Genomic DNA, 12,923 nt, shown 5'->3' with positions numbered 1-12,923 from the left:
TACCTCAGACTCTATCAGCGCCTCTCTTATTCTTTTCTCTCTCGGCAATACTTGCTGGTGGGCAATGAGTTCCCACATGTTAGGGAAAGGGTGCAGAGATTAAATTCATCTGGGAAATGGCTTAATTAAATAAACTGAATTTTCATCCCACTCAATCTAAAAGTTTTATCAATATCGATAAGAGGGGACTTCCCTGGCAGCCCAGTGGTTAAGACTCTGCTCTTCCAATGTAGGGGGCACAGGTTCAATCCCTGGTCAGGGAACTAAGTCTTGCATGCTGCGCATAGCCTAGCCTAAGACATAACATAAATAAAGATAAAAAGTTTCTAAAAAAAATCTATATGTAAACCCAACTGTGTGATGAAATTCAGATGAAATGACCATTAACAATCCCAAATGGTGAAAGCTGACCTTTCCCATGTGCCGGTACTGTTTTAAACACTTCCATCTGTTATTCTTAAGCCCAACAGCATGAGGGACAGAGGCTCCCTTTCTCTTCTTGCTGAAGTTCAACAACTTGCTTGAGGCTGCCCAACTTGTGCTTAGCGATACATCCAGACTGGGTGAGTCTCAGCTCCTAGTCGCCAGTTAGGGGCCTGGCGTGCATGGTGTTCTCTTTGTCCCCTTTCCCTTCCCATTCAGGTGGACAGCAGCTGCCTGAGCTCCTCAACTTCCCCACCACTCTCTCTGCTGTCAGCCACTGGGACCTGGGCCTTGATGGGAGGGGACAGGTGCAGAGCAGTGGGGTTTAGGGGCAGGAGAGCAGAAGAGCATATGACATGAGCTCAGAGGGAGAGAGTCTATGCAGGGGAGAGAGGCTTTCTCTAGGGGATATCAGAACTGTGGGAGACTGGGGAAGAGATGGGTCATGTCAGTGTGTGTGTGTGTGTGTGCTTGTGTGTGTGTGTTATGGATTGAAATTCCTTTCACATGATTTTAGGGGAAGGACAGTAAAGACTTTATTATTAGTAGGAGTCATTTAAAAATTATTTATTTTACTTGGAGGCTAATTACTTTACCGTATTGACGTGGTTTTTGCCATACATTGACATGAGTCAGCCATGGGTGTACATGTGTCCCCCATCCTGATCCCCACTCCCACCTCCCTCCCCATCCCATCCCTTAGGGTCGTCCCAGGGAACTGGCCCTGAGGGCCCCTGTCTCATGCATCAGACCTGGACTGGTGATCGAACCAAGACTATATAAATATCTATATAAAGATTGGACCACAGGGTAGGGAAGACATAGGGTCTGATTATCTATTCTTCCATTTCTCTATCCATCCAGTTTTATAGCCTCAGTATGTTAGTGTGAGCATTCACCCAGGGGACAAGCATGGAGAGATAGTTAAGAGGCCCACATGTGGAGCCAGAAGGTCAAGTTAGGCTGTCTGGAGCTTTGGTGGGAGTGAGAGGTGGACAGACTGCTTGAGGGTTCACTCTGGCTTGGGTGGGGGTCAGCTTTAGCAGCTTCAGGAGGGCTCAGGCTCCCTCTTGGCTTCTGGCTGTTTCGCTGCCCATCAGAGGTCAGGACCTACCCAGCATGTGTGCTGTGCCATGTTTGAGGCCGCCTTGGCTCCAGGTGTAAGTGAGTATCAGTCATTTCTGTAGACTGTGCAGTCAGGCAGTGCTTCCTGCTTTTGAGGACAATGTTCTGTGCTCTCCTGGAGCGATTATGCTAGTGGGTGAAGGGCTCTTCTGATGGATAATGCCAACTTTGCAGTCCAAGCCAAGGGGCACTTGGCACTCTGTCTCCTGGATGTGAAAGGAAATGGTTCCACACTGATGGCTAGAAAAACAATGGTGTCCAAATGGGTCTGGTTGCAAAGGTTGGCTGTGTTTTCAGCAGAGTCCAGGCTCCTGGATGTCCCAGGTATGATAGGTTCAAGGCAGTGGCAGTTACAGTCTTCAGGGCACAGGTGTTCAGTGAACACTTGCTGACTTGAACTGAAGGGGAGTTTTGTGGTTTAGCTCCCTAAAATGATGTTTAAATGACAGCAGCCTCCAAAGCAAGCGGTAGAAGCTGAGATCATAAGCCAGGGTCCCACACAGGCGTTGTTTGAAATTGATGGCATACGTGTTGCTGCCACTGGGAGCTAGAGCTAAGAGGGATCTAGAGAGTATCTGTGTGGCTCTGCACCTCCACTTTCTTATCTGTAAAGTGGGATGGTAGGAGCACCTGTTTCATGGGGCGGCTACAAGAAGCCAGGGAAGTGAGGTAATGTGCTCAGAATCTGCATGGTGTCTAGAAGCATGCAGGTTGTGACTCTGGGTTTCCTCTTCCAGTTCTAAGGATTGCAACTGAATTCTTACTACAGCTTGTGTTCCAGTGTGGTCTGGCAAAACCCCACTAATGGGTTCACTTTGTTCCTAGACAGGAAAAGAAAAGGGCCATTGGAGTGGAGCAATCTGTGTGCTCGTTTGGACCCAGCTGCCTGCTCTGCGTGCTCATTTCCCAGTGCATTTTCTACTGTTACTGCTGTTCAGTCACCAAGTCGTGTCCAGCTCTTTGTGACCCCATGGACACTGGCATGCCAGGCTCCCCTGTCCTCTACTATCACCCAGAGTTTGCTCAAATCCATGTCCTTTGAGTCGGTGATGCCATCCTGTCCACAGTGTTCTGCAGGCAAGACCACTGGAATGAGTTGCCATGCCCTCCCCCGGTGGACCATGTTTTGTCAGAACTCTTCACTATGATCCGTCCATTTTAGATGGCCCTACATGGCATGGCTCATCACTTCATTGGATTACACAAGGCCTTTCACCACAATGAGGCTGTGATCCAGGAAGGGGACATTTGCTACTCCTACCCACCGAATAGCCCCCCTCCTGTTCTCACCTCATTTCCTGCTAATTCCATTTTTCTCTGTTTTGCCTTCTCTGATGCTTCAAAGTACCATGAACCAGGCCACACAGACATAAGCAGCACTCCACAGAACAAGGACCTCTCCAGCCCTTGACAAAGGCGATGTGTGATTCCCAGTAGTGGGGCAGCTGCTCTGAGACATGCCCGTTGCCCCATGTGAGCTGTGGGCACAGTGACAGGGACGTGAGCGAGGGGGCTTGGGGGGCTGGGCCCAGCCCCTGGAGCTGGGGCCTCAGGAAGCCTCTCCTGCTGTCCAGCTGGCCACTGGCCTGGCCTGTCTGGGGTGGCATCTGCTCCATCAGAGGTCAGGTTAAAGCACAAGGAAAGGGCTCTGTTTCAAAGGAAGGAATCAAGAGCACTCTGCGTGCATCCAGGGACCCTGGAGGTGCAAGGCTGGGATAACCCAGGAAGCCGGCATGCAGGAGAGGCAGGACAGCAGGGCCAAAGGTGTGCAGGGGGACCTGTGAGGTGGCGGGGAGGGGAGATGGAGGGAAAAGGACATCCTTGTGTACCCAGGGGCCAGCCATTGATTCAGCATTTTTGTAGAGATTTCATAATAGTTCTGGGGAGCAGGTATTTTTTCCTAGCCTAATTGAGGTATGATTGGCAAATAAAGGTTATTTATATTTAAGGTAAACAAAATGATGTTGTGATATACATTGTGAAATGATCACTGCAATCAAGCTAATTAACACATCCATCACCTCACATAGTTACCATTTCATGTGTGTGTGGTCAGGACACCTATCTTAGCAGATTTCCAGTAGGCAATATATCATCATTAACTGTCACAGTTTGCATGTGAGGACCTATGCAGAGAGGAGCTCAGAGAGGCAAACCTGCCAAGGGCGCCCCACAGGTGTCTGATTCCAAAGACCCCTCCCCTCACTCACCCGCAGCGTTGGCCAGGATGCTGCCGTCCTCATCCCTTCTTGGAGGAAAGGCCCTTTTGCTCTGGTTTACATACAGCCAGTTGGATTTTCCCTCAAAGTTGTCCCAGACCCGGGAGAGCCTGTAGCCTGCAAGCTCATCCTCAGTTATACCAATGTGTTTCTTTCACACTCTCATAAATTGCCCTCAGTAGAACAGGGCCTTTCTTTCTGATCTAAACCCTGCTGCTCTATTGATTACTATAATTCAGCCCTAATTGGACTTCTGCAAAGCCACAAGCTCAGACAGCGTGCTTCTTGGCAGCACAGCATCCATTATTAATGTGCCGGTGCTGGCCTTTCCCCTACTCCCTGCTTTCAGCTCAGGAGCTCTGGAAAACAGCCCACTGAGTAATGTGGCTTCCCTGTGAATTTACCTCTTCAGGATATTAGTTTCCTGTTGAAGGAGAAGAGGGATGCAAACCACACAACTAGCAAACAGCTCTTTAATTGCCTCTCTGCTGGCCCAAAGAATGGTCTGGGATAGGGAGGATGCTCAAACCCTCTCAAATCTACGATATTGGGCTCTGTAAGTGGCAGAATTGCAAGGGAGCCTTGGACTGGCCCGTGCGTCAGCCAGGTTCAAGAAGCCAGTAGGACAGAGCCAGAATCTGTACCTGGTCCCTGTTGGGTTGGCCAAAGGAGAGAGATCACAATGGGCCAAACATGTAACAAAACCAAGTTGAGGCAGAGAGGACCACGTTCTGTGGGCAGAAACAGAACAGACTCATTATCAAGACAGATCTGGGACGCCTACTTCCCAGTGAGATCTTGGAGACAAGTGAAGTGTTTCATGGCCCCCAGGAGAGCAAATGCCAGGATGTATGTCTGACAGACCCTGCTTAGTACCTCGCCCAGGTACTGGTTCTGGTTAGACAGCCCTGGGCTGAGCGTCTCCACGTGGAGGCAGGCGTCGGTGCAATGCGAGAGTCGGGTTACTGCTGTTCAGCTGCTTCAGGGATTCAAGAAGGGCCGCACTTCTTGTGCCTCCAAAGTCTGGGGCTCCTTCCCTGCCCACCGGAAGTGGATGAAGCCAGGGGGCCACTGTGGATCTGGTCTGGTGGGGGCTTCAGGGCAGCTGCATGAGTTGCTCAGATACTGAGAGGAACATGGACAGGCTAGGAACAGACTGAGCCCAGCTCATACTCCGGGGGTTGTTTGTTCTACAGACTATACACCCACTCTTCCTTAATACTGTCAGTCAGAAGACAGTCCCCAGCTCCACAGAACAACCACTCTTCATTCTGCATCACTCAGTCATTTGACAAACCTTGATTTCTGGCATGGGCTTCCCAGGTGGCACAGTGGTAAAGAATCCAGTGGCCAGTGCAGAAGACACCAGAGATGCGAGCTCGATTCCTGGGTCGGGAAGATCTCCTTAAGTATGAAATGGCAACCCATTTCCATATTTTTGATTGGGAAATTCCGTGGATAGAGGAGCCTGGTGGGTTCAAGGTATGGGGTCCCAGAGTTGGACACCACTGAGCGACTGAGCGCACACACGTGCAATTTCTGGCATATTCTGGCAGATTCCGGGGAAATAACAACAGGTAACATTGACAGCATTTGCCCTCCTGTAGTCTGCACGAGAGTGGGAAAGACAGATGCTGAACAAGTCAGCAAACACACAGACAAGGGCTTCTATAGTGCGAGGGCTGGAAGACGACTGAACAGGGGATTGTGCCAAGGGCCTAGAGGGCAGGTCTCCCCTAAACTTGTCTCGCATCTTCAGGTACCTTGAGCAGGGGTGGTCCCAGGCTTCCACCCTCTTTGAGGGCTAGTTGCAGAGTCTGGCCGTAGCTGGAATTCCTGCAGTTTGCTCTCTGTAGGGAGGATGGAGCAAGGGATCAGACAGGCCCTGCGGAGGTCCCGTTCCTTCACTAACCTGGCACAGGACTCTTTCATTCGCTCTCACTCTGCGTGCCCTGGGCTTGTTTTGCAGTGCACACGGGTGCTCCTTGGGAATGCAGTCTGTGCAGGCAGCCTCTGCCTTTTCTCAGTGCCCAAGAAGTACTTAGTAAGTGAAGACGTGATGAGAGCAGAGGGGACACTGGTGCAAAGAGAGGCTGGGGGCTGAAACCCTGTCTCTGCAAAACGCTGCCTGCCAAGATGAATACTATCTTCGCCCCTTTGCAGGGGCTGTGAACCGGCGCGTGACCCCTGCCGCAGGCAGCCTCAGACCCTCTCGTTTGCTGGCGTGCTTCTGCTAGGAGCCAGGACAGCTGTCTGCACTCTCTTCTCAAGCTACGCAGCTGGGGCCCTGGCCGCTCTGGCAGGGCCTGTTGGCAGTTGAGTTCTTTGCACCTTTCTCTTCTTTTGTCTCCCTGTTCCTTCTCCTGGAGTGAATGTCTGCCTGGGTCAAAATGTAGATCTCGATCTCAGGGCCGCCAGTGTGGGGCAGGGGTCTTCTGTTGGTTTCTGGAGAGTGAGGGGTGGTGTGCCCCTGGGGCCCGCATTTTGCTCTCAATGAGCTTCCGTGTTTGTCTTTGCAGAGTAGTCCTGATTGTCATGTCAGTTCAAAATCTCCAATTCTCTGTTAGAAAAATGAGCTTCACTTCCCTTCTAGTTTTGTTTCTCTTGGGGAGGGGCATAGGGCAGAACTGGAAGAAGTGAGCCTTCTCTCCCAGTCTCCCCACCCCTGGGGCCCCCCTATCTTCCCTGTCTTCCCAGTGACCATTTGCCTCCCCAGCCTTCCCTGTCACCTCAGCCCTCCTCGCTCACGTTGGAACTGGTCCCCAAGCCTGTCCGTCCTGCCTCTCACTGTCTTGCTCTCAGTGGGGCCGAGGCCATTGGCCACTAGTATAGGCCATGGGACCTGGTCCCCAGTACCACACCCCAGCCAGGGAGCTGCCAGCTGTGTGCTTAGGCAGTTCTGTTAGCCTTCCTGTGCCCCTGTTTACCCATCTGGAAAGCAGGGTAATTCAAGAGGTGGTGAGGCTGGTGAGGTGAGGCAGAGCCTGGCGAGTGCGGGTGCTGCATGGGTCGCTGGCCCGTCCTGCGCCCTCTGTCTCTGTCTCTGCTGCCCCGCCCTCTCTCAGGCTCCTCTCCTTTGCCTGGACCATCTCTGAGCCTCCCAACAGATCACCTCCCATGTCATATCCATCTCCTTCACCTGGACATTTTCCTTGCCACTTCCAGAGAGCCTGTCTTCCTACCTCTTGAGACCTGCTGCTGGCTCCCACTGCCTGCAGGACAAGACCTCAGTCCCTCCTCCAGGTGCCCGCACCTCTCCCCAGCTCCCCCTGTGTGCACCGCCCTGACTCTGGAGAGCCTCCCAGGGTGCTGGGCTCCAGGGCCACTGGTGACTCTAGCTTGCCTTGGCATCATCTCGGGGGAAGCCAGTGTCTGGCTCTTGACTTCTGCAGGTAAATGCTGTGTGATGAGTAAAATGCATTTTCCTTTAACTGTCACTGAGTGAACAAACTAAATGAAATTTATGTACTTTGGAAGAAAAAAAAAAAAACTGCAACATTTTTGATGCCAGAAAGATTTTTCTACCTGAGCAGTTTGGAAATTTCACAGGGCTGCCTGCTCACTCTCCTCCACAGGACTTGCCCTTTTGTGCCCTGCCTCTCTCATGCTGTTCTTATTCTCAGAACGCTCTTCCTTTTTCTGCAAATGAACATCTAGGCCCCTCTGAGGCCATCACCTCCTCTCTGAAGGCTGTTCTCTTTCCACAGGCCTCCACACAAACCTGTGCATGACTCCGCATTTGAGGGACAGGGCTTTGCAATGACTAAACACCATCTGAAACTGGTTTGCCCCTATTTAAAACTAGGCTCCATACCTACCAGCTGTGTGAGTTTCTTAACCTCTGTCTGTCTGTCCTCCCTATTAGTAATGGAGGTCTTATGGCACAGGTGCTCTCAGAGGACTAAATCTGTTCATACATTTAATATGCTTGTGTCTGTTCCTGGCATATTAGTGCTATTTAAGCTTTTGCCATATTATTTAAATAAGGTGTTTTTTTGTGTGTAAGCGCTCTTTTCAGAAGGTTGAGAGACCTTTAGTGGCCAGATCTCTTTGGCTGCTGGCTCTCTGCCTCTCTGGCTTCTAGGATGGAGCTGTGTACAGTAAGTGTTGGGAGAGTGTTGGCTGGAGACGCAGAGAAGGGCCTAGGCTCGGGTGCCACCAGTGCTGGGGAGAGGTGGGCCCAGGCTTTGCTTCTGGGACCTGGTCTTAGAACTCAGGTTTGCTGTGTGATCACATGAGGCCCCAGGAGGAGCTGCCCAGGATCTGGGCTTCTTGCCAGTGGGGACACTGAAAGCTGCTTCAAGTCTCATCAAGAAACCTTGCCCAAGCACTCTGGGGCTCTGCTGGGGACACTCGTCACCTTTAGGACAAGGTCACCAAAGTGTGTGATGTGGCCTGCACAGTGCCTGGGGCTTGTGAAGGTCGTCTCTCACCGTCTGTTGCCCTGTGACGACCCACGGCGTCTCCCCCTCACCCTCTCCCACCTAGGCAGCGGGCACCCGTGACTCCTTCAGAGGAAGGAGGCTTGATCCCAGGGCCTCCAGTATCCATACCCTGTGGCGGAATTTGTTCACCCACATTCAGAAACCAGGGAGGAACTGCGGAGGGTGAGGGGCTGTTTTCCACCTTTCCAAGCACGTTTCCGGGCTCACTCCAGGGAATCAGGGGCACAGGTGGCTGAGGACCACGGCTTGGGCTCTGCAGGAGACAGGTGAGCAGGTGAGGGGCTGGGAGGGACGGCAGGACCTGGGGACCCTTGGGCCATAGTGGCGGGAGGGTCGCCTCAGTCTCCCGCTCCAGATGCACACGCCTCCTCCTGAGGGAGTGGGCCTGGGCCTACGCTCCCCTTCTGGGCTGAGCACGCAGGAGTCTGCTCTCTGCAGACAGGGCGAGTCTGGGTGAGCAAAGATTCAGGGCCAGTGCCCAGCAAGGGGACTGATGTCCCTGTTAAGTGGGGGAATCTGGCAAAGCAGAGGGAACTGCTCTGTCAGCCATGCAGATGGTGAGGGATGGGAAGACAGGGCCCAGAAGCCCTTGGAATGTCGGTGCCACGCCCTGTTCAGCAGAGAGAGGGAGGGAGGGAGTGAAGTCGCTCAGCGGTGTCTGACTCTTTGCAACCCCATGGACTGTAGCCTACCAGGCCCCTCAGTCCATGGAATTTTCCAGGCAAGAGTACTGAAGTGGGTTGCCATTTCCTTCTCCAGCAGAGGGGGCTCAGGGCCAAGCTTTCATATGTGCTGCTGCCTGTCCTCTTCACTGTTTCCTCTGGAATTTGGAGTGAGAAATCCTCCCTATGAGGGCCATTCCTGTACATGCTGGGACACTTAGCATCCCTGAAGCCTGTCCATTCTAATGCCAGTAATGTCTCCTTCCTGCCCCAAGAGTCGCTGGCACAGCCACAAACATTTCACAGACATCTGTTTTCCTTTGTCCCCTAAGACAAGAGCAGGACCAGTCACTGGCTCTGCCAATGACCACACGCCATCCCCTACCACCACCACCTCCCCCCCCCCCCCCCCAGGGCAGCTCCTGAAAGGCAAGGGGTGGCATCGCTAGCAGTGCCACAGAAGGCCAGGGGGACCATTGTTCCAGGAGAGATGCCAGCCCCTGGCTCCTACATTGGGCTCGCCTGGAACTTCCCTTTCCCTGCACCGCTCACCCCCAGTGGGAGAGCGGACAGTGGTGGGTCCTGGCAGGTGACAGGGTTGTTCGGGCCAGGACCTCATCTCAAGGCCACAGCAGGCAACGGTCCTAACCCAGGGTCTCAGAGCCTGGCCACCACTTCTCCTGTGGTCCCTGGGAGGGCGTCCCCACCCCGAACTTCTTTCTTGCAGTTAGTGTGACTGCTTGGACACCTTCCAGTCCTTTACCTGGGCTTCTTTAACTTTCTCAGTTTGGACAGAAATGCACGGATGCTCTTCTGAGTGATGTCTTGGCCATCAGTCACGAGGTGGGGGGGAGTCTTCATCTTGCTGCGCTTCGGAGGCCCAGGAGAGCAGAGCCTCAGGGGAGACAGGGCATCAGAGGCTGGCTCACTCTACTCCTCTGCTCCCCTGGAGCTTCCTCCCACATACGCCGCCCTGCACAGGGCAGGCCCATCACAGCCCCCTCCATCCTCCACTCCTGGCTTTACTTACCCGATGAACTCTCAGCCTTGTACCACCGCCAGCTCCCAACACTCATGTCAGCATCCCCATTCCTGCTCCCAGCCTCCCAGCATTGTCCTGGGGCCCAGGACATCGAGCTGCTCTGAGGATACCCTCCTAGGTCCTCCGTCCCCTACCGGCTGTCTTTCTCCCTCTTTCTATGAGTCTGTGGGGCTCTGACTCCCCTCCTATATACTCCCTCTTCTTACAGGAAAGGTGAGGTGGGGATGGCATCTCAGGGTGGGTGGAGGGCCGAGGCTGAGACCATCACTGCAGGGTTGGAAGGCAGTAAGGAATCATCCTAAAGCCTTGACATAGACCCATTTTCTAGAGAGCAGGGACAAGTTAGGGCAGAGTGGTCCCAGGGCAGAGAGAAGGGAGAGACAGAACTGGAATCATCACATGTAAAATAATCTCACGTAAAAGGCATTAGAGCTCTATGTCCAAAGCGCTCCTGGAGTCAGTCCTACCTCAAGCCTGGGCTTCCAGTAACGCAAACCACTCTTCTCTTTCTTTTGTAAACTTTCCTTTTCTTTGTAAGCCTGCTAGAGTGACATTCACTGGGGGGTCACAGAAATCTTTGAGTGATAAAAGGAGTTTCTAAATGCTGGTCTTTAACTCACTTATTTTCTGCAGCATCCAGGGTGAAGGTAGTAAAACATGTTGCACTGCTGGGTTGGGAGATACTAACTGGAAGGAAGGGTGACCCAGAATGAACTCACTGCTCATGACCTTTCTTCCCCTTTCAGTGTCTATGCAGAAGGCTCCATAAATGGGAAGAGGTGATTGTTCTCCTCCCGACTCCCAATCTTATAGCAGGTGGCACAGAAGGCTTTTCCATAGTCTCTTTAAGAAGCTGTGACATGGACTACATTTCTCTAAAGGGGAAAGCAAAGTATCAGAGAGCTTTGCTAGTGTTGATTACATACCCAGGTCTGAAGGCAGGTCACAGAAGCTGACATCCCAGCCCTACCACCGCCTGGCCCTCTGACCTTCCCAGAGTCCTATGACTTTGTGTAAAATGGAGATGGCGGTGGAACCTAACCTGCAGCATTGTTTCCAGGATCAAATGAGTTGGCACACAGGAAGCATTCAGCCTATTCCTGGCATGTATTTCCCTGGCTGCTACCTTATGGGGATTTGACCCAGAGACCTTACACCCACGGTCTCTGTCCACAAACTCGGTGCCAGATTCTGTGTTAGACACAGACTCCACCCAGTCTCATGGGGCTCTGGTCATAAACCAAATGGTGTGTGCCATGCAGCGAGGCAGACAAGCTGCACCAGCTGGGGTGATTGTGAGTGATGCCCTTTAGGATGCGCCATCGGAGTTGGCTTCGTCAGAAGGATTGGGCCCCCAGGGCGTGAGGGGGAAAAAGAGTTGTGCGGCGAAGGACGTGGGTGTGGTGTTGGGGGAAGTGATGGGCACCCTGCTAGGTCAGTGGGTGTCTGTGTGTCCAGAGAATGACCCTGGATGTTGGTTGCAGATGGCATTCAAGGGTTTTGTTAGTTTGTTTTAATTTTAAAACATCTTTTTTGCTGATATGAAAGTTACAGTGTCCATATATGTGTGGATTTATCTCTGGGCTTTCTATTTTGTTCCATTGATCTATATGTCTGTCTTTGTGCCAGTACCATACTGTCTTGATGACTGTGGCTTTGTAGTAGAGCCTGAAGTCAGGCAAGTTGATTCCTCCAGTTCCATTCTTCTTTCTCAAGATTGCTTTGGCTATTCGAGGTTTTTTGTATTTCCATACAAATCTTGAAATTATTTGTTCTAGTTCTGTGAAAAATGTGGCTGGTAGCTTGATAGGGATTGCATTGAATTTGTAAATTGCTTTGGGTAGTATACTCATTTTCACTATATTGATTATCTGCTGGGCATACACACCGAGGAAACCAGAATTGAAAGAGACACATGTACCCCAGTGTTCATTGCAGCACTGTTTATAACAGCCAGGACGTGGAAATAACCTAGATGTCCATCAGCAGATGAATGGATAAGAAAGCTGTGGTACATATACACAATGGAGTATTACTCAGCCATTAAAAAGAATTCATTTGAATCAGTTCTGATGAGATGGATGAAACTGGAGCCAATTATACAGAGTGAAGTAAGCCAGAAAGAAAAACACCAATACAGTATACTAACACATATATATGGAATTTAGGAAGATCGCAATGACGACCCTGTATGCAAGACAGGAAAAAAGACACAGATGTGTATAATGGACTTTTGGAATCAGAGGGAGAGGGAGAGGGTGGGATGATTTGGGAGAATGGCATTCTATCATGTATACTATCATGTAAGAATTGAATCGCCAGTCTATGTCTGACGCAGGATACAGCATGCTTGGGGCTGGTGCATGGGGATGACCCAGAGAGATGTTATGGGGTGGGAGGTGGGAGGGGGGTTCATGTTTGGGAACACATGTAATAATTAAAGATTTTAAAATTTAAAAAATAAAAAACTAAAAAAAAAAAGAAATCATTTGAAGACAAAAAAAAAAAAAAAGAAAGTTACAGTGAAACACTTTGGGAAATTAAAAATGAAAGCGACAGTGAAAAACAAACAGTGAATGGTCCTGCAACTGCCCGGAAGTGTAGGGTTCTTAATTCTAGAGTTATGCAGCTGTGCCATCAGTGACTAGGGAGGGGTGTGGGTCCTTCACATTAAGGCTCCCATCCCGCTTGTCAGGGAGCAAAACGAACTTGAAACTGAGGTTCTTCAAGCTCTTCTCTGAGTCAGGACCAGCTTCCCCTCCTACACGTACCCTGAATAGCCACCTCTCTTCATCTGCCCTCCTCCTGGGTTTCCTTGTTCCTTCAAGTCTCACGTCAAACCTTCGTCTCCTTGTATGTCCACCTTCATCTGAGTGAAACATCTGTAAGACTGACACAGCTTTCTCTTGCTAACTCCTATTTTTTTTTCTCCCAAAGACTCCTCCCATTAAGGGTGGGATGGAGCAGGACATTGTGGGTGAAGGGGACCTGGTACCCATGTTCTCCC

This window comes from Ovis canadensis, chromosome 14 (genome assembly GCF_042477335.2).
Source record: "Ovis canadensis isolate MfBH-ARS-UI-01 breed Bighorn chromosome 14, ARS-UI_OviCan_v2, whole genome shotgun sequence".
Taxonomy (NCBI): domain Eukaryota; kingdom Metazoa; phylum Chordata; class Mammalia; order Artiodactyla; family Bovidae; genus Ovis; species Ovis canadensis.
Note: the sequence above shows the minus strand (reverse complement) of the source record.